General features: G+C 44.6%; 1 protein-coding gene across 1 annotated transcript in view; it reads left to right on the top strand.

The window, feature by feature from the left end:
• The window catches only part of KIAA1211L (KIAA1211-like ortholog), a 99,753-nt gene that overhangs the window by 12,510 nt on the left and 64,325 nt on the right, over window positions 1–22,918 (top strand). The window contains exon 2 of the mRNA XM_004686007.2: window positions 5,936–6,099. The gene's annotated coding sequence lies outside the window, so the exon portion shown is untranslated. The remainder of the gene's footprint in view (window positions 1–5,935; window positions 6,100–22,918) is intronic.

Genomic DNA, 22,918 nt, shown 5'->3' with positions numbered 1-22,918 from the left:
AATGAACATGGAAGATGAAAGTAGAATTTTGCTGAATTTCAAGAGTGAATGTCATTTCCTGCAGGTCAGAAAGCACTGGGAGAGGCATTTCCAGTTGGAGGGGGGTCTGGTATATGGAGGACTGGCCATTTCCTTTTTTATTTGTTAAATATTTATTGATTTATTCATGCATACAAGAGCTGGGGTTTAGGCCAGAGTTGCAGGGGGTGAGAGGATTCACCAGAGACAGAGTGGGGAGCAGAACAAGCAGATGGACTGAACCACACTGCTGAGGGGAGCAGCGGGTGGGTCAGGAGAGGTCTGCCATGCCATGTGGGTCACCTCCCTGTCTGGAGATCGAACTCATGTTAAAGTGGCTGGCAATAGTTGATAGTTCTGAGACTTTAAGCCCTGCTCTATCAGGGAGGCTCCATGGACTGGCTATTTCTGATGGGAAAGGACATGGATTGTGTAAGGGCCATATAGGGTAGAAAAATATGAAAGTAGTAGACTGCAGTACACTGGGGAAACCCTGTATCCTGTATCCCTGTATCCCTGTATACTGGACCTCCCTCAGTAATCACGGCCTAGGAGTTTCCAGGGTGATTCCTCGGGGAAGCTTTGGAACTAGCTATGCTTGCCTTAGGGGAAGGTGCAGACAGTGCCTACATACAGAAATGTGCACAGAGCAACCCCTCTGCCTGTAAGAGAGTCTGCCTGTAAGAGAGTCTAGAAATGTAATAGGGAAGCTGTTCCAGTCAGAACACAACCAGAGATGGAATAGCTAGGGAGAGTACTGAGAGGAAACTATAGAACATTACAGATTTATATGGGAGACACAGAAGAACGCCTAGATAAATGGAGGATTTTAGCATATTTTCTGCAAGGGAGTGTTCAGTGTTTTAAATATTTAAGTTGTTCCCAAATTTGTTTATGGATGTAATGCATTTCCCAGCAAAAATCTTGGTGGACAGCTTACCAGATACTATGTCATGTTAAAATTTACAATAATGTAAATATTTTTATATTGCAATGGGAAAAGAAAGCATACCCATGGAATAGTCTTAGAAAGAGGAAGAAACTATAAATTGAGGATTGTTTTGTTCATTGGGAAAAAAAAATCTTTAGTATGCCAAAAGAAAAAACAAAACAAAATCAAAGTCAGTTGATAAACTCAAAAAAAGTGTGTTTGGCCTGTGTGACAAATACCTTCCGCATAAACGACTCTTAAGTCAATATGAAGCACTCTTATGAAGAATGAACAGTGCAATTGGAAAGTAGGTGAAGGGCATGAATTAATTCATATAAGGAGAAATAAATGGTAGTAGATGTGAGAAAGGAAACCAGTCTTGAGAATCAAATAGGTGCATATTATAATTAAATCCTATTTTCTTTGCTATCAGATTAGCAAACGTGTGTGTGTATTGGTTTCATGAATGATAGTACTCGATGCAGGTGGAGAGGGGTGGCGAGGAGTCTCATGTGCCTCGGGGAGTAGAAGGTACAACTTTTCTGAAAAGCAGTTTGGCAGTATGTCTCAGAGTCCTTATTCCTTTCTCTTGGCGATTCTACTTCAAGAAATTTTTCCCAAGGAAGCAATCTGTAGTCTAGAGATTTCTGTGCAAAGATGTTCATCACAATGTTATTTACAAAGATGAAAATTTGGAAGGATTCAAACACGCAGTAATAGGGAGTGAATCATTCACATGTTAAAGTGAGACCAGATCCTCATGAACATTAGCATCCTATGTTCCTAAAGATGCTTAGTCGCAAGGGAACTTCATGGTCTAAGGCTAAATGAAGAAGGCATGAAGGAGGGTGGGCCAGAGATAGAGAGCAAGACCCACGGTATAGAACCAGTGGGTACAGTGAAGATGGGGAAGGAGCCATCAGGATGTATTGGGGGGTAGATGGTCTTCATTTTTTCCGTTTAATTCCAATGAATTATAATTGAGCAGGCGCTGAGTACAAGGCAATGTCATTTAGGCTTGGTTTAGAGAAAGTGGATTAGATGTGTTAGACTGAAGGAAGGGGTGCTAACACTTGGTAGGATGCCACGCAGGGCCCCAGGCTGAGGTCCTGTTTTGTGCTTTGCTCTGCCTCTTTCCTGGTCCCTCAACCCTTTTGTGAGAATGGCTGGCCCCACCTCCTGTTCTCAGTGTGCTTGAGGGATTGGAGTTCAAAACCCAACAAAAAAATTCAGAATATAAAACTTTTTAAAAGAGAGGCTACATTCTACATAAAAACAAGTTTACGTATTATTTTTTGTGAGTGCTGAGGAAAGCGATTGTAAGGAAATATACCAAGATGTTGTTTCTGGTTAGCTCTCTTAGAATTACTGGAGACTTAATATTTTTCTGTATTATTTCTTTATTAAACAGTGTGGGGTACATTTTTAAAATAGCGTTAATGAGCTATAATTGACATATAATCTGCACACATTTAAAGTGCACAGTTGGATAAGATTTGACATATGTGTGTACACCTAAAACCAGCACTGCTATCAATATGATAAACATACCCATTACTTGCAAATGTTACTTTATGCCCTTTGTAATTTCTTCCTCTGCCCTGCCCATATCCCTTGCAGGGAACCCTGATCTACTCTCAGTCACTGTCATTCAGTTTGCGTTCCCTAGAAACGTCTATGAGTAGAATCACTTAGTATGTTCTCCCTTGGTGTCTTCCTGTCATTGTTTTGTGACTCATCCATGTAGCTTGTATATCAATATCAATTCCTTTTTGAGTAGTATTCCGTTGTGTGATTATAGCAGTTTAAACAAATGCGATGAAGTGCGTTTGTGATGAGACCATTCCTGTTTGTCTAAATGTACTCTGAGATTGAGCAGTGTGACAGGAATGTGCATACCTGTTGTGTCTCTCCCATCCTGTTCACTCCCCAGCCCCCATTGTCTGTCTGTGCCACTCCTTCATCAAAACCACCATACTGGCAGAGACTCGAAATTGATCAGGAAGGTGATGCTTGGGCCCCTTGACCTTCTACTCTGGACTGCTCCCCTTTACCTACTGGGCAACTTCCAAACACCAAGAACCTGCTCTGGAAGCAGCTTTACGGGCTGAGATCCAGCTTTCCCTTCGTTTTCTCTCAGGGGACTTAGATTCCAAGGGTGTGGCCATCAACAATGGAACCAGAAGGTAGGATGCTACTTGTGCAGGGCGCCCTCCCCACCAATCTCAGCCACCACACTGTTTGAGTAAACAGTAAATGTCTGTGGTGGGAGGGTCCATGTCTCGTGCCCCGATGAACAGTTGCCTTGTGAACTGAGGAACTGCCTCCCAGAAGGCAGGAGGGCTCCTCTCCACCCCGAGGACTCCTTGCTTTCAAAAAGTCTCCTTCAAAGAGGATGGAAAAAAACAGTAGATCCTGCTGGATTGTGTCCAGCATGTGTAATCTTAGAACCTCTGTGGGCAGCAGCGACAGGACCCAGCTTTTGTAACCAGAGGCCTGGTGGGGATGAGCCCTGAGCAGGGCACCAAGTTTTTCCTTCTTGGGCTACCCCCTCAGGCTCAGTACATCCACAGTGTGCTGCCTTGGCTTTCATGGCCCTGTTCCCTTTGGTGCTAACTAACCCTTGGCCACCAGCACACAGGAGCTCAGCTCAGGGAGAGACTGGATGCCTGGGAGCCAGTGGGCAGGGGTGGAGCCCTGGGAACTTAACCCTGGTGGACAGGGTGATGTTGTTAACGTTGGGGATGGGAGGGTGGGCAGGTCCCTGCTGATTTCTCAGTGGGTTCTTCCTGTGTCTGAGGTGCCAGGGTGATTGTGCTTTATATGTGTTTGGACCTGGTGGTGTCTACATGTGTATGTGTGTGATGCCATGGAGGGGGACCTCGCCACTGTAAACCAGGCTCCAGGGCTGCAGACCTGCAGTGGAGGTTCAGAGTCCGCCTTGAGTAAATGTTCATGTTGTTGTTTGAACTGGCAGAGTTGCTGTGTGGTGCCGGGAGGCAGGAAGAGACTAACTTCCAATGTAGAGGGAACATTACCGGAATTCCAGAGACAGGCCTACCTGAGCTCCGTGGCTCACTCCTCCTACCTGGCATGTTGCCTCACTTTCATTCCTGACTCCCGACCTCAAGTGGGCTACATGGCCAGCCCCACAGTGGTCAGTAGGTCACAGTGAATGTTGACATGATAATAAAAGCCTGCAGTACAGACAGTGAACACAGCACATACCACACTTCCACTCTTGTCCAGGAAGAGACTGGGAGTCAGAGCAGTTTAATAACTTTCCTGCTTTTGTACTACTTCTAAACAGTGGGATCAGAGTTTGGCCCTAACTTGTTTGGCTCTCAACTTTGTATTCTCTCTGTAATGTCCTGCTGGGTCACTGTGGGATCACCAGCCGCGACCCAGGCTCCAGGCCCAGGGCGTCCACATAGCTTAGCATGTTAATCCTCAAAACAGCCCTGCCAGGTAGGGGCTGGTCTGACTGTTTTGATTATTGCAAGGCTCAGAGCATGTAAGTAATTTGCTCAACCACACCTGTTGGTTAGGGTCTTTCTGCTCCTGGAGACTCTCCTTGCCCTGACTCCTTGATGTCCAGTCTTCCCTTTGATGGAAGTCTGGCCTAGTTGCTGAGGGGTTTGGCATCCGGTCTGACCAGAGCTGTTCCTTGGGTCTTGCCTCCTCTGATACCTTCCCCTGCCCTCATGGCCCACAGCTTCCAGTTTCAATATTCTCTGCTCCAAACATCCCTTGCTCTGGGCCTTAAAGCCTGTGTTCTCGCTGCCCGTAGTCTTGCTTCCAACCAGCAGACAACCTGCTGGTCGCTCCTTCCTCTCCTCCCCTCCAGGGCAGAAGTAACTCACACTTCTCCTGCACTACTCAGTATGCCTCCATTCCAAGTAGATTCCAGAAATGTCTGCCTCCCCCACAGAATGAGGTTTCTTGAGGGTGGAGACTATAGTTAAGGCTTTGAGGACTTGCAGAAGAATAACACATAATAGGTGTTCAGTAAATGGTTTACAGTTGGGATGAATTGAACTTTTCGAAGCAAATATTCTCCCTTTTCTCCTGATCTAATGCTTTTTATGTCTGAGAACTTTAGAGGTAGAGTGAGAATTTCCCACATGGGAAAAAATGGGACTTTTGGGTAAAGAGTAATGCAGATTTGATTTTGAAGCCCAGATTTTCATTCCGTGGTTGTGCACTATTAAGTATGACTGAATGTCTCAGGAGATTCATGGAGTTTAAGATTTGGACACATCTCCTACCATAGTCTCTTGGCTAAGTAGTCAGAGGCCCCAGCTCTGCCTCTGGCCCCCTTGCTGTGCCTGAGGACCCCCGGCCCCTGTTCCTGGGTGCCTCAGCTGTGAGTCAGAACATGTGCAGCGTGGGCTTGTGCGGGTGGCAGCGAGCCCAGAATTAGCTCAGCTGTGTTTCAGCAGGGCTGCAGCAGGGAGAGGGAGGCTGTGCCAGGCAGGGGCCTGAGAGGCAGGCAGCCCTGAGTGGGAGTGGGGGTCAGCTCTCAGGAGCCATCCCAGGCCTCAGGGTGTGAGGGAGAGCCTGCTTCCTGCCTGGCACATGCCTGCCTGTCCCTGAGAGTGAATCACGGGGATTGCCTTTTGGAGCCAGAGCTCGTGTGCTCCTCGCATGCCTAAGATGAAGGTGGGCAGCAGATGGTGATGGCTGGGTCACGCCAAGGAATGAGTGGCAGGCAGAGGAAGGCAACACCGTACTCACCGTTCAGCTTGTGGCAGCTCCGTGCCCTGACCTGCCCTCAGTGCAACCAGGCACACAGAACCACGCCGCCACCCTCAGCTGCCCTGCCACCAGGCGTTGTGGCCTCTTTCTTGTCTGACATTCTTTTATTGTTTGCAAACTGTCTTTTTGTTAAAAGAGAGGGAATGGTTGGCATGGGTATTTTAATAAACTACAAAATGCGTTATTCCCTCTTGTCCCCTTTCCTGTTCTTTCCAATCTCTGGCACAGGTGTGTTGCCCAGGACACGGATGGTTGTCATCACAGAAGACACCCAGCAACACCCAGCAACACCCATTTCTCCTGCTGCTCCTTGGGGCCAAACCCAAGGGTAGGCTTCATGCCTCCCGGGGGTGGGGAAGGCCTGGCACTTGTGTCACCACCAAATGAGTCAGGTAGGTGGAACAGTAAAATACTTGATCACGTGTGTCAGGATTGTTCTAGAAATACATCTTTCCAAGTCTTGGTGTACATTAGGGGCACACAGCATTTATTACCTTTGTGGTTGACCCTTGCTATGTGAAGCAGAGTGATGATGCATTTGGGGTTTCTGTGGGCATAATCACGAGAATAGACCAGGTAGGGATGAAATTGAAGCATCCTGACGTTTCCAGGGTGGAGCAGCTTGGAGGCTCAGCAGGTAACTTCTGTTTAGAGCACTGTCCTAGCTCATGTCACTACTGTTGGGTTCAGGAGGCCATGACCGCCTTACTCTGGAATAAAACCGAATGTGCACCCATTCTTGATCCGACAGAGGACTGGCACTTGTGCAGAGGCTTTTCCTTCTTGACCCCACGCCCACGCTTCAGGTCAGAGCTGACCCTATGCCACAGAGTTGGTCAGAGGAAGATCTCAGAAGACGTGTTGTACCACGCCTGAGCACAGCACAAGGCAGGGGCGTGCCCATCGGTGAGAGCCTGAGGGCAGACACCGCGCTCTGTCAGCTTCACCCCTCTAGTGTCTATGCACACAGAGACCCAGGACCCTTGTAAGTGCTCTGAGCTCACAGCCTCTGCATGCCCCTTTCCTGGCACCCATTATCTGTGTATCCCGCAGGAACTATGGGTGGGCAGGCCAGAATTAATGTGCCCCTTTGAGGGACAAGGTACGTGAGCCCTGGTGAGCAGGAAGGATGTGCCAGCTCTGAGCGCAGTATCACAGGGGCAGGGCTGGGTGCAGCATCTTGCCTCCAGTATGCTGCTCAGCTGCTGCTTGGCTTCGTCCCACAGCACTTCCCGCCAGATCCCACCCAGAACTCTGGGTACACTGACTCCATGGGTGAGCCTCAAGCCCGGGCACCTCGGAGCAAGGGAAGATAAATGGATTGGACTTCTCTTCCAATTAGGAGTCCTGTTGCTGGCAAGAGTGCATTCATTTGCGTGGTTCAAATGTGGCAAAGAATTGTATTTTTTTACAAGTCCCAAACATTCTTTACAGTGCTTGGCCAGCAGCCTTGGTCTGTGTTTGTATAACACTTGCTTTTAACATTGAGACACCCCAAGCCTGGGAGGTTAGATATATCTTGCTCTAGTATATACTGCTCTTCCTGACAGTCCATGTAGATTTGGGAACCACTGTTCAATCTTTCTTGCGAAAATAAAGGTTTCTTGGATTTTTCTGATTTTCTGTCCAGCAAACTCTTTGGAACTTGAGTCCCAAACAGCCTTTTTTTTTTTTTAAACTGAGGTGATTCTATGCAACGTGGAGCTAAACAGTTGATCTGCATAACCTCACTTAATCCTCCTGTCTGAGAGTAGGTTCAGTTATTAGTTCCACATAGCAGGAAAGAAAATGTGCCTAGTGCTGACAACCTTTGCTGGGGTCACCCCACCAATAAACGGACCGAGGCCTGCTGGACTCTTAACGCCCATGTTCTGGTAGCAAGTCAATATGGGAAGCAAACACACCCTCCCTTGGGCACCCTGGCTTTAATGCTGCTGCTTTTGCGGGAGACATTGGCATTGGGAGCCAGAGCTGACTCTGGTTTGACAGGGCAAGTCCTCAGAGCAGTGGTTTAGGGAACAAGGAGTTTCTCAGAAACATTTTCAAAGAAGTGGCCAATGACCTTAAAAAGAATGTGAGGCATCCTGTTTGAGGATCCCTTCAGGTGGGGACAGCTGGAGGAGGGGATGAAACTGAGAGGGTGGTGCCAGATTGGGGGGATGGGACAGAATGCCCTCAAGCCTCAGGGCTGGTATTGGAGGATAAGGACACATTGAAGAAGACAGTATTGCTGACGACTCATGATGTTTTTATTAAACCGTAGGATTAAGAATCTGGGTAAAATGCAGCAGTTTCTTCCTTCAGGATTAAATTACTCCCTTTTGAAAGCTGCTCTGGAGCCTTGCTACCTATTCCTTTTGTTGTTGGCTTCCCTCAGCCTGACTGCTGGCCCTTTGCCATGTTCAGCAATTAGCTTTGGACCTGAAGACAGGCTCTGTGAGTTTAGTGGTGGTTTAGGAACAGGATTCTTTTGGCTGAAAAGGAAGCAGGGAAAAAGAGCAGCTGTCCAGGTGGTTTGGGGTATGCTCTCAGGTGGAGAGTTTGGTGCCAGGCCCACGTTCCCTTAGGGAGGCCTGGTCACTCTGAGCATCAGATTTCAATGGGCCTGGCAGGTCAACAGCAGGACTGTGCAGCAGGGAGGAAATTCCATTTTGCATGGCCCATGTTTGCTCACATCCTAGGCCTGACAGCTCCATTAGTTTGCACTTGCAGATTTCACGAACTGTGGTTTGATTACTGTTGCTTGGGTCCAGATTACATGGAAACATTCCGAACCTCCTCTGGAATCCTTTATCAAATAATCATGACTGCTTTCTCAGGTATTTAAAAGGGATGTTTCCATACCCGCCCACCTCTTCTTTCGCTTTATAACAGTTACATCATATAGCTGTGACATGTAAATCCAAAGAAAATTAAACCACATAAAGTAAATAATTTTATGAAAAAATAAGTACTTGAGAAGCACAGGAAATGCTAATGCAAATAGCATGAGGGAAATTAAAGAATTTGCTACTGCTATCTAGTGCTCTGGAAAATAGGAATTTCATGATGTGCTCAAAAATACCACTGCGACATTGCCTGACAACTTAATGCCAATCTCTTACTAATCTTCCCTGCAGAGTTTTCGCCAGTGTCTCTGAGGGAGCAGTTCCTGAAATGCTGATTCACTGTGTGAAGCTTAAAAGCAAGATGCAGTTACACAGTCCCTATTCTTAGTATTTTCGTTTAAGCCCCTTAACACAGGGTTTGGGGAGACAGGTTTTAAACAATGGGCTTTCTCTATGTGTTGGCCTCTGAACCTTTACAATTATTGTGGTTAGTTATACAAATGAAGACAGGGCCTGCGTTCAGACTGACAGAAGATAGATGGAATGGAAATGAAATTTATTTCTGTACACATGGCATTCCAGTGGAAATTGTGAGGCTTTGTCTACTTCTCAAGTGCAGATGTCAGCTTTCTGTAGATTCTAATTGTTCCACTGATAGAGGACGTGCCACAGGAGGAAGGTCATTGGATCTGTGAGCCACCTTGGCAACCTGAGCTTTGTACTATTGTCCAGGGCAAGTGGCTGTTCGTACCAGGGAGAGGAGATATTTATCTGCCTGATAGACACTAGAGCAGTCGGGTGAGTTTGGGTTTGGGCTTGAGTTTTTGGGAGAGATGATAAAATCTTTCTGTTCACATACTAGTTGTTAGTTTGACAAACCATACACAGGCTTGGATTCATCCAGCTGGGTGGTCAGGAAGGACTGCTGACCGCTACCCCACCCAGACCCCTATTTATAGTGCTAGAGGTAGCATTTACTAAGAGAAAGGCTTTTGTTGGGGCCTCACTTGGTCCTGCATTTTGTACAAGACACAGCATGTGACCCATTCCTGTCCCAGAACTGAGCATTTGAGTTTTCTAATGTTTGAGGGTGACCTTAGAGCTCTCTAGTGCATACAGTTGGGCTCCTCTGCCCTTGGTGCTGATTTTCCAGGTGACCAGTTGGGAGCTTGGGAAACAGTTCTGGCTGATTTGGGCCAGGAAAGCTAAGGGACGCTGTCTTCAAAACTACAGGTCTCAGCATGGCATAAGAGAGGAGAACTAGTATCATGTTTCCATGGGTTTGCTCCCGATACTTTGCCAGAGTTGAATAGATATTTAACAGGTGTCAAAGCAGTATTTTCTACTTTAAGGGGAAAAAAAAACCTGTCAATATTTTTATGTAGTATTGGGATAGGTAGTTCATTTTGCTCTGTTTTACATAGCAGCCAGAGTCACCTTTTAGAATATAAACAGACCTCCAGTCCTAGCCATGGGGGAGCCATAAATAATGAATTTCCTTTCCTCTCCTAAATATTTATGGTATTAGACAAAGTATATGAAGGAACTGTTTTCAGATATTAAATAATACTCAGTGGTGTGTGATCCAGATGGAAGTATGTGAGGCAGGCTCCACAGTCATCTTGGCTCTATGTCAGGGATTATAGCCATTATTCAAGGCACAGGGAAGCAGAGGCATAGAAAAAAGTAGAGCAGAAGAAACGGAGATAAAAAAAAATTGGGGTACTGTAGCAGCTAGGGTTTATGGGACAGGGTATTAGAGAGGAGGGTTTTGGGCAGAGGAGAGACTTGAGAAACTCAAAGCAGAGCCCCAGACCTTGTCTAATACTAAAGGATAGAGCTGAGAGCTGGCAGAGAATAGCTATAGGGAGTGGTAGTGAGCCGAACAGATCTAACCTGCCAGAGTGGGAAGATCTCACTGAAAACACTGAGCAGTCACTGAGGCCACAGAAAGGCCACGCCTGATGAGTAGGGTTACTCTAACCTAGAGTAGGGCGCATACAAAAACCTAAGAACAAGTTTCATTAGGATCAGTATGAGATGCCAATCAACTAATCAGCTATTTGACAGAAAAAAATTCAGCACAGTTTAAACAAAATATTACCTGTGATATCTAGCATACAATACAAAAATCACGACATTCAGGACAAAGAAGAAAAAGTCAGTTGTTACAAACTTACATAGACATAAACAGATAGGAATTTCGGCCGAGAAAGGGAAATGTAAGAAAAAGTGAAAAAGAAATTCTAGAATTTAAAAATATAGTATCTGAAATGAAAAATTCACTGGGTGAGCCTGAAAGCAGTTTAGGTACTATAGAAAGAAATATCGGTGAACTTGAAGTCAGGGAAGACACCATTCGCACTGAAGCCCGGTGTGAAAAAAACATTGAAAAGTGATCAGAGCTTCAGTGATATGTGAAAGAAATTAAGTAGTCTAACGATGTGTAATTGGAGTTGTAGAAGAAAAGACTGGAATAGAAAAAATATTTCTATTTGAAATTCTCCAAATCTGTTTAAAAATATCTCAACCTATAAATTTCAAATTTCAAGGAGGCTCAGAGTAAACTCTTAAAGAAAACCACATCTAGCCACAACTTTTTGAAAACAAAGGATAAAAATAATATATTAAAGCAATCATAGGAAAGAAGATATATTACACTATGGGAACAAAAATAAGGATATGGCTGACTTCTTATCAAAAAGGAATGCCAGCCGCAAGAGAATGGGACATTATCTTTATTTATTTAAGTCCTGAAGAAAAAAATCTTTGGAAAAAATAGATGTGAAATATACATTTTCAGATTGACAGGTGAAATTGCTCCCTACAGACCTGCAGTAATTAGAATCATTAAACGTCTCAGCCTGATGGGAGATGCCATGCAGTATGATGTGGGTTCATAAGAAACAATGAAAAATGCCAGAAATAGGAAGTAATGGGTAAATATGTAAGAATTTGTTCTCTCATTTTAACTTTCTTCAAGGAAAAATAATAGCAGCTTTTGTAATATTACCAATATATGCAAAAATAAAAAGCATGACCAAAGACAAGAGGAAATTAATGAAAGAACACAGACGAGCATTAGAAAAATCAATAAAAAAAAAGTTAGTTCTTTAAAAAGATGAATAAAATTGGTAAAACTTTAAGGAATTAAAGAAAACATACAGGAATCAATTGAAGAAAGATAGGAAATCAGATTGCCAGTGTCAGGAATGAAGGATGATCTAGTGTTATACATCTTTCAGACATTAAAATAATAGTAATTGGTTATTAAGAACACTTTGTCAATAAGTTCAATAAATTAAGTAAACTGGACAAATTCCTTCAAAGACACAGTGTCAAAACTGACATAAGAAAATACAGTCCTACAGTTGATATTTTTTTTTTAAAGAAAGTTTGTCATTAAAAACTTTCCCATTAATGGCCCTCCCTGGTGGCGCAGCGGGTTAAAGCGCTGCACTGAGAAGCTAAAGCCACTTCCGCATGAGTTCGATTCCCGCCTGCCCCGGAGGAGACCACATGGCGTGGCAGACCTCTCCTGGCCCGCCCGCTGCTCCCCTCAGCAGTGTACTTCGTTGATCTGCCTGTTCTGCTCCCCACTCTGTCTCACTGCCCCTGAGTCTCTGGCCTGTACCCCAGTTCTGTATGTACAAATAAATAAATCTTTAAAAAAAAAAAAAAAAAAACTTTCCCATAAAGAATACTCCAGCCCAGTGACAAGGTGAATTTTAGAAAACACTTAAGGAAGAGATGGTACTAATTGCACACTAACTCTTTCGTAGAGGAAGAAAGAAGAAACACTTTCCAAATAATTGTATGAGGTCTGCATAACCATGATCCTTTTTTTTTTTTTAAAAAAAAGGGAGAGAATCTACCACTCAAAATTCCTCATGAACATGGAAATACAGTAACAAAACCCACAAAATACTAAGCATATTGAATATAGCAATATATGAAAAGATCAAAACCTCATGACCAAGTGGGGTTTATCCTAGATATGCAACATGTGAAAGGCAACATGAAGATCAATGACTATAATTTACCAACAAATTAAATAAAAAAAATTAAATGATCTGTTCAGTAGATGCAAGAGGAAGCATTTGATAAAACTCACAGCCTATTTATGATTAAAAACCCTCAGCAAACTCATAATAGAAGGAAAATTGCACAATCTGCTAAAGGACATCTTCCGGAAACCTGAAGCAAAAATCGTTTTCAACTGTGAAAATGATTGTTTTCCCTCTTGCTTGGGAATAAGGCAAGGAAGTCTGTTGTCACCATTCTGTACCCTCTGTACTAGAAGTCCCTGTCACTGCAGTGAGGCAACAGAGAGAGATATAAGGCAAAAAGATGGAAAAAGAATGAATCAAGTTAAAATTTAAGTCACCTTTGCCAGCCCTCAGGACTGTCTGGTGGCATTTTACTTCTCTCAGAAAAAATTCAAAGTCTTGTCCACGTGCTACAAATGTTTTCTTTACCTGGCACGTCTCTTATCTCTCTGATTTTCCCCTGGCTCCCTCTGCTATTTTGATGGCCCTGGGGTTTGCTCTCCCCTGTGCCTGCACTCTTCCCCCACATAGCTCCTTGGCTTACTGCCTCATTTCACTCAGGTCTCTCCTCAACAGTCACCTACTCAGAGAAGTTCTTTCCCATCTTCTTATGTGAAATAGCACCTTCCTTGTTTGGAGTTTTGAAGCCGTCACCACCACCTGGTATTTTGTTTAGTGTCTCCCCCTACTGCCTCCATAAAACATGGGAACTTGGACTTTATCTTTTGTGGTCATCCTCTGCTGAATCTGCAGTGCCTAGCAGAATCTGAAATGTAGTGGCAGTCAGTCAATATTTGTTTCATGAATGAGGGGAAAAATACAGTATTGATAGGGGCAAGGCTCTGGGGTGAAATACTGAAAGTACTTAGTGTGGGCTCTTGAGTTTGTATCTATCTTCTTTAAAAACCTATGTAATTTTATATTCAAAAATAGCAACAAGTGTTGGTGAGGATATGGAGAAAACGGAACCCTCTTACACTGCCAGGGGGAATGCAAACTGGTCCAACCACTATGGAGAGCTGTGTTGAGGTTCTTTAAATTACTATAAATGGAGCTACCATATGATCCAGCAATTCCACTCCTGGGCATTTACCTAAAAGATACAAAAACATTAATTCAAAGAGCACCTGCACTCTTACGTTTGTTGCAGCACAATTTACAAAGATAAGCTATAGAAACAACCCAGTTGCCCCAAAATAGATGACTGGATCAAGAAGATGTGTTATATGTACACAATGGAATATTACTCAGCAATCAAAAAGATAAACTCATGCTATTTACAGCATCATGGACAGAGTTGGAAGGGGTTATGCTCAGTGAAATAATTCCGGGAAGAAAAATACCAGATGGTTTCACTCATAGCAGGAGTATAAAGGACCAAGGTAGAATATAGTAATAATAATAATGAACAACTATATGCCAAAGGCATTTCATGGGGGGTTGGGATGGGGAATGGGATAAAAAATGGTGTAGGGAGGAAAGTGCACTGGACTGTGGTGATGACACGCAGGTAATTTGGTGATGGGAAGTCCACGGGGATTACAACTGAGATGGAAAAAGGCACAAAATGATGTAAAATAAACTATTATGTGATTAGAAAAATTTAAAAATACCTATATAATTTTACCATGAAAGAAACTTTAATGAAAAGTTGTGATGTTTTGCCTATTCCTAAATCAGAATAGCATGCATCTATAGTACCCCTGCTATTTGCATGACATGTCATCATTTGCAAAAGGACTTGGGGTCCTAGAGTTTAGGGAGGCCAGCATACAGAGTCTCTAGAACTCACCTCCTCAGGGGACTATGAGGAGAACCCTATCTAGTGCAGACTTTGCCTCTGACTCAGGGTCACCAGGCCTGTAGAAAACCAGGGGCAGCCATTCCCTCAGTTCTTTCAAGCTACCCTGAAAGCCCAGACTGTGGTTTGCAAATTTGGGATGGTTGCTCTCTTTGACTAGAATGGCTGTACCTCTGTTCAGGAGGGTCTTTCCCCTCACACCCACACACCCACATGCCAGACATTTAATTTTCCCAAGATAAGCTAGACCTGGAGTCTGTCTTGGGGAGGGATTCTGCTTTCTGGCTGTGGGGAGGGGGGCAGCACCTGCATCCTTGTCCTTCCTGGGCCTGATCTTCCTTCCCAAAAAGCATATCAGGCCTTGAGCACCCCTCTGCCCTTTTTTCCCCTGGATCCTGCAGACCCCTTTGAAAAGCCAGGGTGAGGGCCCTCCCTGGTGGCACAGCGGGTTAAAGCACAGCACTAAGAAGCTTAAACCACTTCCGCATGAGTTCAGCCCCCGCCTGCCCCATAGGTGACCCACATGGCGCGGCAGACCTCTCCTGACCCACCCGCTACTCCCCTCAGCAGTGTACGTCATCGATCCGCCTGTTCTGCTCCCCACTCTGTCTCTGGTGGGTTCCCTCACCCTCCGCATCTCTGAGCTGTACCCCAGTTCTGTATGAATAAATAAATAAATCTTAAAAAAAAAAAAAAAAGAAAGAAAAGCCATGGTGAGGCAGCTCCAGAGCAGTCAGTGGCTTTCTGTGGCCTGGCTCTGGCCTTGGGGTACCATGACACACCTCCCACGACTCTTCTTTCCTGCTTATCCCTTGCACTCCTGTCAGGTGAAGACTTTCCAAACATATCCCAGTCTCAACCTCACAATTCAGGGTCTGACCATCAGGCTTGCACCAACTTTTCAGTCTTTTCTTCTCATTTCCTTCTTAGCCACATTTCCCTCCAGTCTGATTGGGTCATCTTTGTGCTGGCTACACAGCCCCATGGCTCACTCCTTGTCCTTTGCCACGACTGCACCATGCTCAGGCACTTCCCCCTATCTGCAGTGCCACCCTCTACTTCATTGCTTCCCCTGGACATGCTCCAGAGTTCGCAATACCAGCTTCAAAGTAGCCTCCCAGATGTTCAAAACCTAGAGTAATCTTTGCCACTGGGCTGTCCGTTTGGCACCTGTTCAAATTCTGCCTTCAGGTCACTTTTTCCTTCTTAATTGAAAGACTCATTATGTCTTTCTCTCCTATGAAACCACAAGATTGTACGAATTCTCTTGCATATTTATCATGCGCAGGTGCTTATTAAATATCCTTTAATTTTGAAAGAAAGGACTAATGCCTGAGGTTAAGACACCTTGTCTTGCCCCTTTACGTTACCCAGTGTCGTGCTGGGCCTTCATTCTCTTCTTGTCTATGGACGCACAGGCTGTGTGAGGAAGTGCTACGTGGAATTTTGCAGGAAGATTGACAGGATGACTCATGTGGCAGCAGGTAGCTTTGATGTTTCCTGAATCCACTCTGCCTGAAGGACATACATACCTATTTTATATTCAGTTCCTTCTTAGGTTCGACAGGTCAGCAGGTATGTTTCTGGCCTCTTGCTTGGTGAACTGGCACAGGGCTTTTCCAGCCCCTACAAAGTGTGGGATTATGACTCTTTTATGTATTTTGGCCCCTGTTTTCTTCCTTTTTGGAAATAAGGACCCTTGCAGGCAGAAATTGGTACATTCTTCTATTTAAGAGGGGGAAAAGGTTGTCTTGAGTGAAATAGGCTTTTGTTTTCCTAGGCAGAAGAAAAGTGTTGCCCTCATGCTCTTCAGGCTCAGTGGAGGCATTCTGTAGCATTTGGCACTTACAGTCACAGTAAGGGATGAGCAGCCTCCCTTGTACACATGCATAAAGGCTCCATGTGCGGCTGGGGTGGAGGAGGCAGCAGGAGGGAGAAAGAACCTGTTTGGCTCTGCAGAGCTCTGGACAACATGGAAGTTGCAGGCAGGTGCTGCGGGTCTGAGCAGATGAGACCCAGTCTTAGGAGCACGGGCTCTTAGCACTCAGCCCACCTGAGCCAGGAACCTGCGTCTTGGGCTTGAGCACGCTCACCTTGGCTTTCCCTATGTGGGAGAACTGCTTGCCAATTCTAGGCTTCCCTTTTGTAAGCTTTTTCACACTTATCATCTGAGCCTCACAGTGGCACTCATCACGATACTGTGCTTTTATTGTGGGAATGTCTTCTCGCCTTATGATCTTAGCAAAGTGAAGATTCTATTCCCAAATCTGTTGGAGTTCTCTCACTCTCGCATTGCTTAACCAAGTTGAATTGCACTTGGCTCTTTAAATCAGTTTTGATGGTTAACGTTTCTTTTATTTTTCAATGTGAAATAAAGCAACAAAACTAATAATAATAATAGTAACATAATAATAATAATAATACTCTATATCCAGCTAAGTAAACAGTGGAGAATTTGCCTTTGGTTAGCCCTGCTGTCTTTGTGTTTTGATCTTTACAGTAGCTAAACTCTTAGTGCATTCAGTTCTTGATTGGTTGAGTGAAGTCACTGTTTGGAGTTAAGTGTGACAAACTATAAATCCTGTATGAGCATCCCCAGTTGCTCAGCAGGCATTGAGTCTTCTTGACCTCTCACACTGATGGTGAAGACTTGGGGAAGTCTGATATTGATGGAACTCAGCAAAGCTGTAAGGCTACCTCACGGTGGGCTCCATGCTTTGGTGTTCATCTGGAATCATCTCCCTTGAGGGCTAAGGGTGCACCATATCTCTGTTCCAGGTACTGTGCTACGCTGAAAAAATTGTCAAATGAGTGTACACCCAGTGTTGCCTTGTAGCTGGTAATTCTACAAAGAGCTAGACCTGTGACTGACCTGCCCTCCTCTCTTCTAATTTTTATGAAGGTTAATATAAATTTTTTTCATTGGGTTACATGGGGTATCCCAACTTCAAGAGTTAAAAATGACCAGAATAGGGCCCTCCCTGGTGGCGCAGCGGGTTAAAGCACAGCACTGAGAAGCTAAAGCCACTTCCGCATGAGTTCGATTCCCGCCTGCCCCGGAGGAGACCACATGGCGTGGCAGACCTCTCCTGACCTGCCCGCTGCTCCCCTCAGCAGTGTACTTCGTTGATCTGCCTGTTCTGCTCCCCACTCTGTCTCTGGTGAAGCCTCTCGCCGCCCCTGCACCTCTGGCCTGTACCCCAGTTCTGTATGCATAAATAAATAAATCTTTAAAAAAATGACCAGAATAAGCTACAATAAAACCTGTTGCACTTTAGTGTTTTCCTAGCCTATTTCAGAGAAGTCACTGATTTTTCTGAGTATTTCACATTATGAATTTAACTTGCCATTACAAGATACCTGTGATGGGGGGATGATTTCTTTGGCATCCGTGAAAGAGAAAAAGGATGCTAAAATAACTAAACAAATATACATTTTCAATGCCATCAGTGCTTTTGTGTTTAATACCAGAAGGCTGAAAGGAACAAACTAGTGATACATGCAACAGCTTGGACAAATCTCAAAAGCATCGTGCTTCATCAAAGAAGCCAGTCTCAAAAATGTTACATGCTGTACGATTCCATTTTTGTGACATTCTCGATAAGACAGAACTGCAGTGATGAACAGATGAGTGCTTGCCAGTGGTTGGGGGCTGGGAATGTGTGACTATAAGGGAGCAGCACGGGGGAGGGCTTTGGGGGTGAGAGAACAGTTCTGTATTCTAGCTGTGATGGTGGCTATGTGAATCTGTATGTGTCAAAACTCATGGAACTGTGCACCAAAAGCAAGTCAGATTTACTGTATGGTGTCTTAAAAATAAAGTACCAGGAGTGTGAGCCGTGCCTGAATTGTATAATCATTGACAACAGGTTCAGTGCAGTTACATCCTGTCCCGGAATAAACAACCTCTGTGTTGAGAGATTTAGAGGAAACCCCCCCCCCGCCCCACCGACTCATCATCACTTCTGTGTCATTCTGCTGACAGTTGTCAGGATGCCTTCAAGGTCATCACCTGACTTTTTGTTGTATAACAACAATTTACATCTCTGTTACAGGCCTGCCCCTTAGAATGTATGTGGGGCACAGGTTAGGGTGAAATGGGGGGCACCCGAGGATTTCTTACATCTCTTAATGCTCATGTGAATTACGTGTTAAATTACGTGTTCATGTTAAATGGATACATAGAACAGATATGCCTTTTCAGCTGTTTATTCCTTTGAAATAACGTCACTGAAGCCATTACATGTCGATAACTATGAACATCTTCATTTCTCTCTCCAGGAATACTGAGTTTCGTCACGTCTTCTCAGCCTTACTTGGGCCACCATGTCATGCATAATGTCTCCTAAGTAGCCTCAAATTGTCTATTTCTGTCCATCCTGTGCCACCTCTCCAAGTCTGCTCCACCCTGCACACTGCCTTACGATCAAGGGGGTCTTCCTCATACTGAAATCCAACTATATAGTTCTCCTGTAAAAATCTTGTCCTGCTCTCGTTACCTTTAGAATGGGCTCAGAAAGCCTTAAAATGGCTTCATATTCTTGGGTGATTTAGTTTCTTATGCTCATTTCTCTTATCCACCCCATTTGGACACACTTCTTATAAGATCTAGAACAGGCTTTTTTTTCTTCCTGCCTCTGGGCTTTTGCAGAATGCTGGTCCCTAAGCTGGTACTTACTCCCCGCCCGCCACCCCCAGCCATACACATCATTTGTCTGGCAGATTTTCTCTTCGTTGTTGTCCATCGTCAGCCTAACTTTCACTTCTGGGTTAGCATCCCTCACTCCTGGCCTCACGGTCACTTGTCCTGCTGGCCTTGCACTTGTCACAGTGTGTCATAACTGCCCCCAGGTATTCTCTGTGTTGTCATCTTGAACTTTGGGCATTTGGCGTAATGCCTAGAGCTAGAGGTGCTGAGGAAAGATTTTATGGGCAGAGAAAGATGAATGGGCAGAATCGTCTGTGAAAATCTCAGAGCCTGCTACCAACAGAAATCTAATGACATGAAGGCACCAGTCCCTGCCTTCTAAATGGCTTGTATCTGGTCAGAGAGTTAATAACTGTTGAAATACATGAATAATAATTGTCTTAAGCCATGTGACATGGACTCCATGCTGAGGGCAAGCATGCAAAATGAAGGAGTTGAGGTTATTAGAGAAAGTTTCCTAGAACGCTCCCCAAATAATTTCTCTGCCTGTCTTCTTATAGGATCTAGATTTACCTCACTACTTTCATACATTTTACAAATTGCTGTGCACTCACTAAAGCTGAGTGCAAAGGGCCCACAGCGCTCCCTTTGTGGTTGACTTAAGTAGCACGAGGTTGTCTCACATCTTGGGCAATCACTTCTATTGCTGTTTTATGCGGCCACCCTGCCAGTCTCCTTCAGACGGCTTTTACTTTACGAGGTGTGGTTGTATTGTTGCTCTTGGGCTCTTTAAACTTTAAAACACTTCGAATTTGACTCCTCGTGAATTCTAGTTCTCCTGCAGCCAAATAGTTTAGAGAGATTTGATGGTGAAAGGGGGTGTTTACTCCCTTCCCTCTCTCCCTCCCCCTACACCTAAAAAGGTGGCTTTCCACTTGGAAAACAATCACAGTTTGAGCACAGCTGATCAGAGCCTCAAGTGGCTTGCCCCAGAGCTGCTGCTGGCATTCCTGACCCACCGCCACTTGTCAGGGCTTTCTGCTCTGCTGTTGGGTCTCCAGTTCATGTCTCTGGCTCTTGGCCTAGTTGACTGGGGGCGGCTGGTCTGGGCCAGCTCCTGCTGGGGGTGGGACATCTCTGCTGGGCCCCTTGTGCCTATGGCTGGGATCTGTCAACTCTGAGGTTGTGTCCAGTGCTGAGCTGAGGCAGGAAGTTTTAAGCCTTGTGTCTGTCTTGCATTCATCAAGACTGCCACGCCCACCCAAGCAGAAGTGCCACAGAGTAGACAGGCTCTGCCAGTTTCATACTTGTGCCAGGGCCAAGGGCACCTGCTCATTCTTGTTTGAAGCCTTGGCTGCTTTCCTGACTGAAAACAAACCTCCAAGAATTGGATTGCCTCATGGTTTTGGCAGGACCCTTGACTTTTCCTGCTCCTTACTCACCAGCCAGTTTAGCATGTGGACAAGTCCCTGACCTTCTAGGTCTCTGTTTCCTCACCTTTTAAATGAGTGGCTTGGATGAGGTGGTTGCTGTGATTCTCCTCAAATATCTGACATAGTGAAGTTCTTGTTCTATAAGTTAGACTTCAGGATGAGAAAATAGGGATCAGATGAGACAAACAGCTGCTTTCCTCCCTCCTTGAGTCCCAATGAAATGATCAACAGTGAGGTAAAAAGGAGGAGGTCATAATGCTCTTAGCATAGTGCAGAGGAATCCCTAGATAGTAAAAACAAATCAGAGTAGAGGATGCTATAGCCAGAGTCCCTAGAGTGCATGGGAGTCTCTCCCAAGAGCTACTCCATGTGGTCAAATAGGACTTAGACGAATCCCAACACACACTGCAGAGTGGCCCAGGATGCATCTTGTCTCCAGCATAAAACCCTGAAGCATTTCCTGGAGAATGTGGGCAGTCTCCTGGGTAAGGCTCCTGGCGGTGCTCTTGGGTCTGAGAGTCATTTTACAGCCTGAGGTGCCACCAGACCTCTGAACAGACCTGGAAGAAAGTCAAACAAGGGACCTAACGCTGCCTGGCAGTAGCAGACATCACACACTTTGCCCACAGAACAGAGCTGCCTTATTTTTGGCCTTTATGAGGGAGTCCCAGACTGCTAGCCTGTGAGCATGCCCCACTTACCCAGCCAGAGTCATGGCCAGCTTTCCATTCAAGGCAGAGCCTGGAGGAAATCCTTAGTGCCACAGTCTCAGAATTGAAAAGGAATGGAAAATCCTGCTAAAATTTCTGGAGAGAAAAAGTAGGTTGCCCAAAAGAACAGCATCAAATGGGTGGCTGACATCTCATCAGCACCATTTGAAGCTAAGTTCTGGCAAGTTCTCAGGGTGGCGATCTTTATTTATGCATACAGAACTTGGGTACAGGCCAAACATGCAGGGGTGGTGAGAGGATTCACCATAGACAGAGTGGGGAGCACAACAGGCAAATTGATGAAGTACACTGCTGAGGGGCACAGTGGGCAAGACAGAAGTCTGCTGTGCTGTGTGGGTCACCTCCCTGCCAGGGATCCAACTCATGTCAAAGCAGCTGAATCTAGCTTCATAGTGCTGCGCTTTAACCTGTTGCACCACCAGGGAGAGCCCAAAACAAAGACATTTTTGAGCCTGAAGGAGCTCAGAAATTCATCTCTACACCCATGTAGGAAAAAATAATCCACATACGGAGAGGTCCTCCATATAAACAAAACAAAACTCAGGATTGTGTGGTGGAGAAGAAGCAATGGTAACTGATGAGCCAGAAGTGAAGAAGACTGAAGGAGAATAGAAATTCTTTAAAAAAACACGACTCTTGACCCAGTGTAATGTCTGCCTTCCTGGTGGGCTAGCCACAACACCCTATCAGTTTTGCTTTATATATTTTTCGACTTCGTTATTTTAAGCATGTGTGCATACAGCATTAAATTGATCACTTTTCTCAATTATCATCATATAATTTCTCACCCTGTCACTGGTGATTTTTGTCAAACTTTTAAAAATATGATATTAGTATAGCTACTCCAGCTTTATTTTGATTACTGTTTGCCTGGTGTGTCCCTTTTCTATCATTTTACTTTTAAATGACCTGTATCTTTGAATTCAAAGCTTGCCTCTTGTGGACAGCACTTTGTGGATCATTTCTAAATCGATTTTGTCAATCCCTTTATTTTAATTGGAGCATGTAAAAATTTTTATTTAATGTAAGTACTAATACGGTAGACTTTATTTCTGCCATTTGGCTTTTTGATTTTTGAAAATCATAACCTTTTTGTTACTCTGTTCCCCCATAGTTACCTCCTTTTACGTTAAATAGATACTTTGTAGTGTATCATTTAATTTCTGTGTCATTTCCCAACCTTTGTGTTTTCCTAATGGTTGTCCCCTGGAATTATAAAATTTGCATCTCAGTTTATAGCAATCTAGTTCAGATTAGTACCATTTTAATTTCATAATATATAAGATGCTTTTCCTTCTGTATTTTCTATGTTGTTAATCATCATGCAAATTATCCTTGGCTCATTGGCACAGATTTGTAGTTAGTGCTTTATGCAGTTGTCTTTTAAATCAGATAGAAGGAAAAAGGAGTTACAAATGATAACAAATTTTATACATCTTTTATATTTACCTGTGTAATTTGCTTCACTGCTGTTCTTTGTTTCATGTGGATTTGAATTACTGCCCATTAGTATTTCTTGTAGAACGGGTTTGTTAGCGACAGTTTCTCTCAGTTTTTGTTTTTCTAGGAATGTCTTAACTGTTTGCATTTTTTCTTCATTAAAAAAACTGAGGTGGCCCTCCCTGGTGGCGCAGCGGGTTAAAGCCCAGCACTGAGAATCTAAAGCCGCTTCCGCATGAGTTCGATTCCCGCCTGCCCTGGAGGTGACCACATGGCGTGGC

This window comes from Condylura cristata, unplaced genomic scaffold, assembly GCF_000260355.1.
Source record: "Condylura cristata isolate star-nosed mole 26May11 unplaced genomic scaffold, ConCri1.0 scaffold00020, whole genome shotgun sequence".
In the NCBI taxonomy this organism is placed as follows: Eukaryota; Metazoa; Chordata; class Mammalia; order Eulipotyphla; family Talpidae; genus Condylura; species Condylura cristata.
Note: the sequence above shows the minus strand (reverse complement) of the source record. Positions and strands in the feature narration are given on the sequence as shown.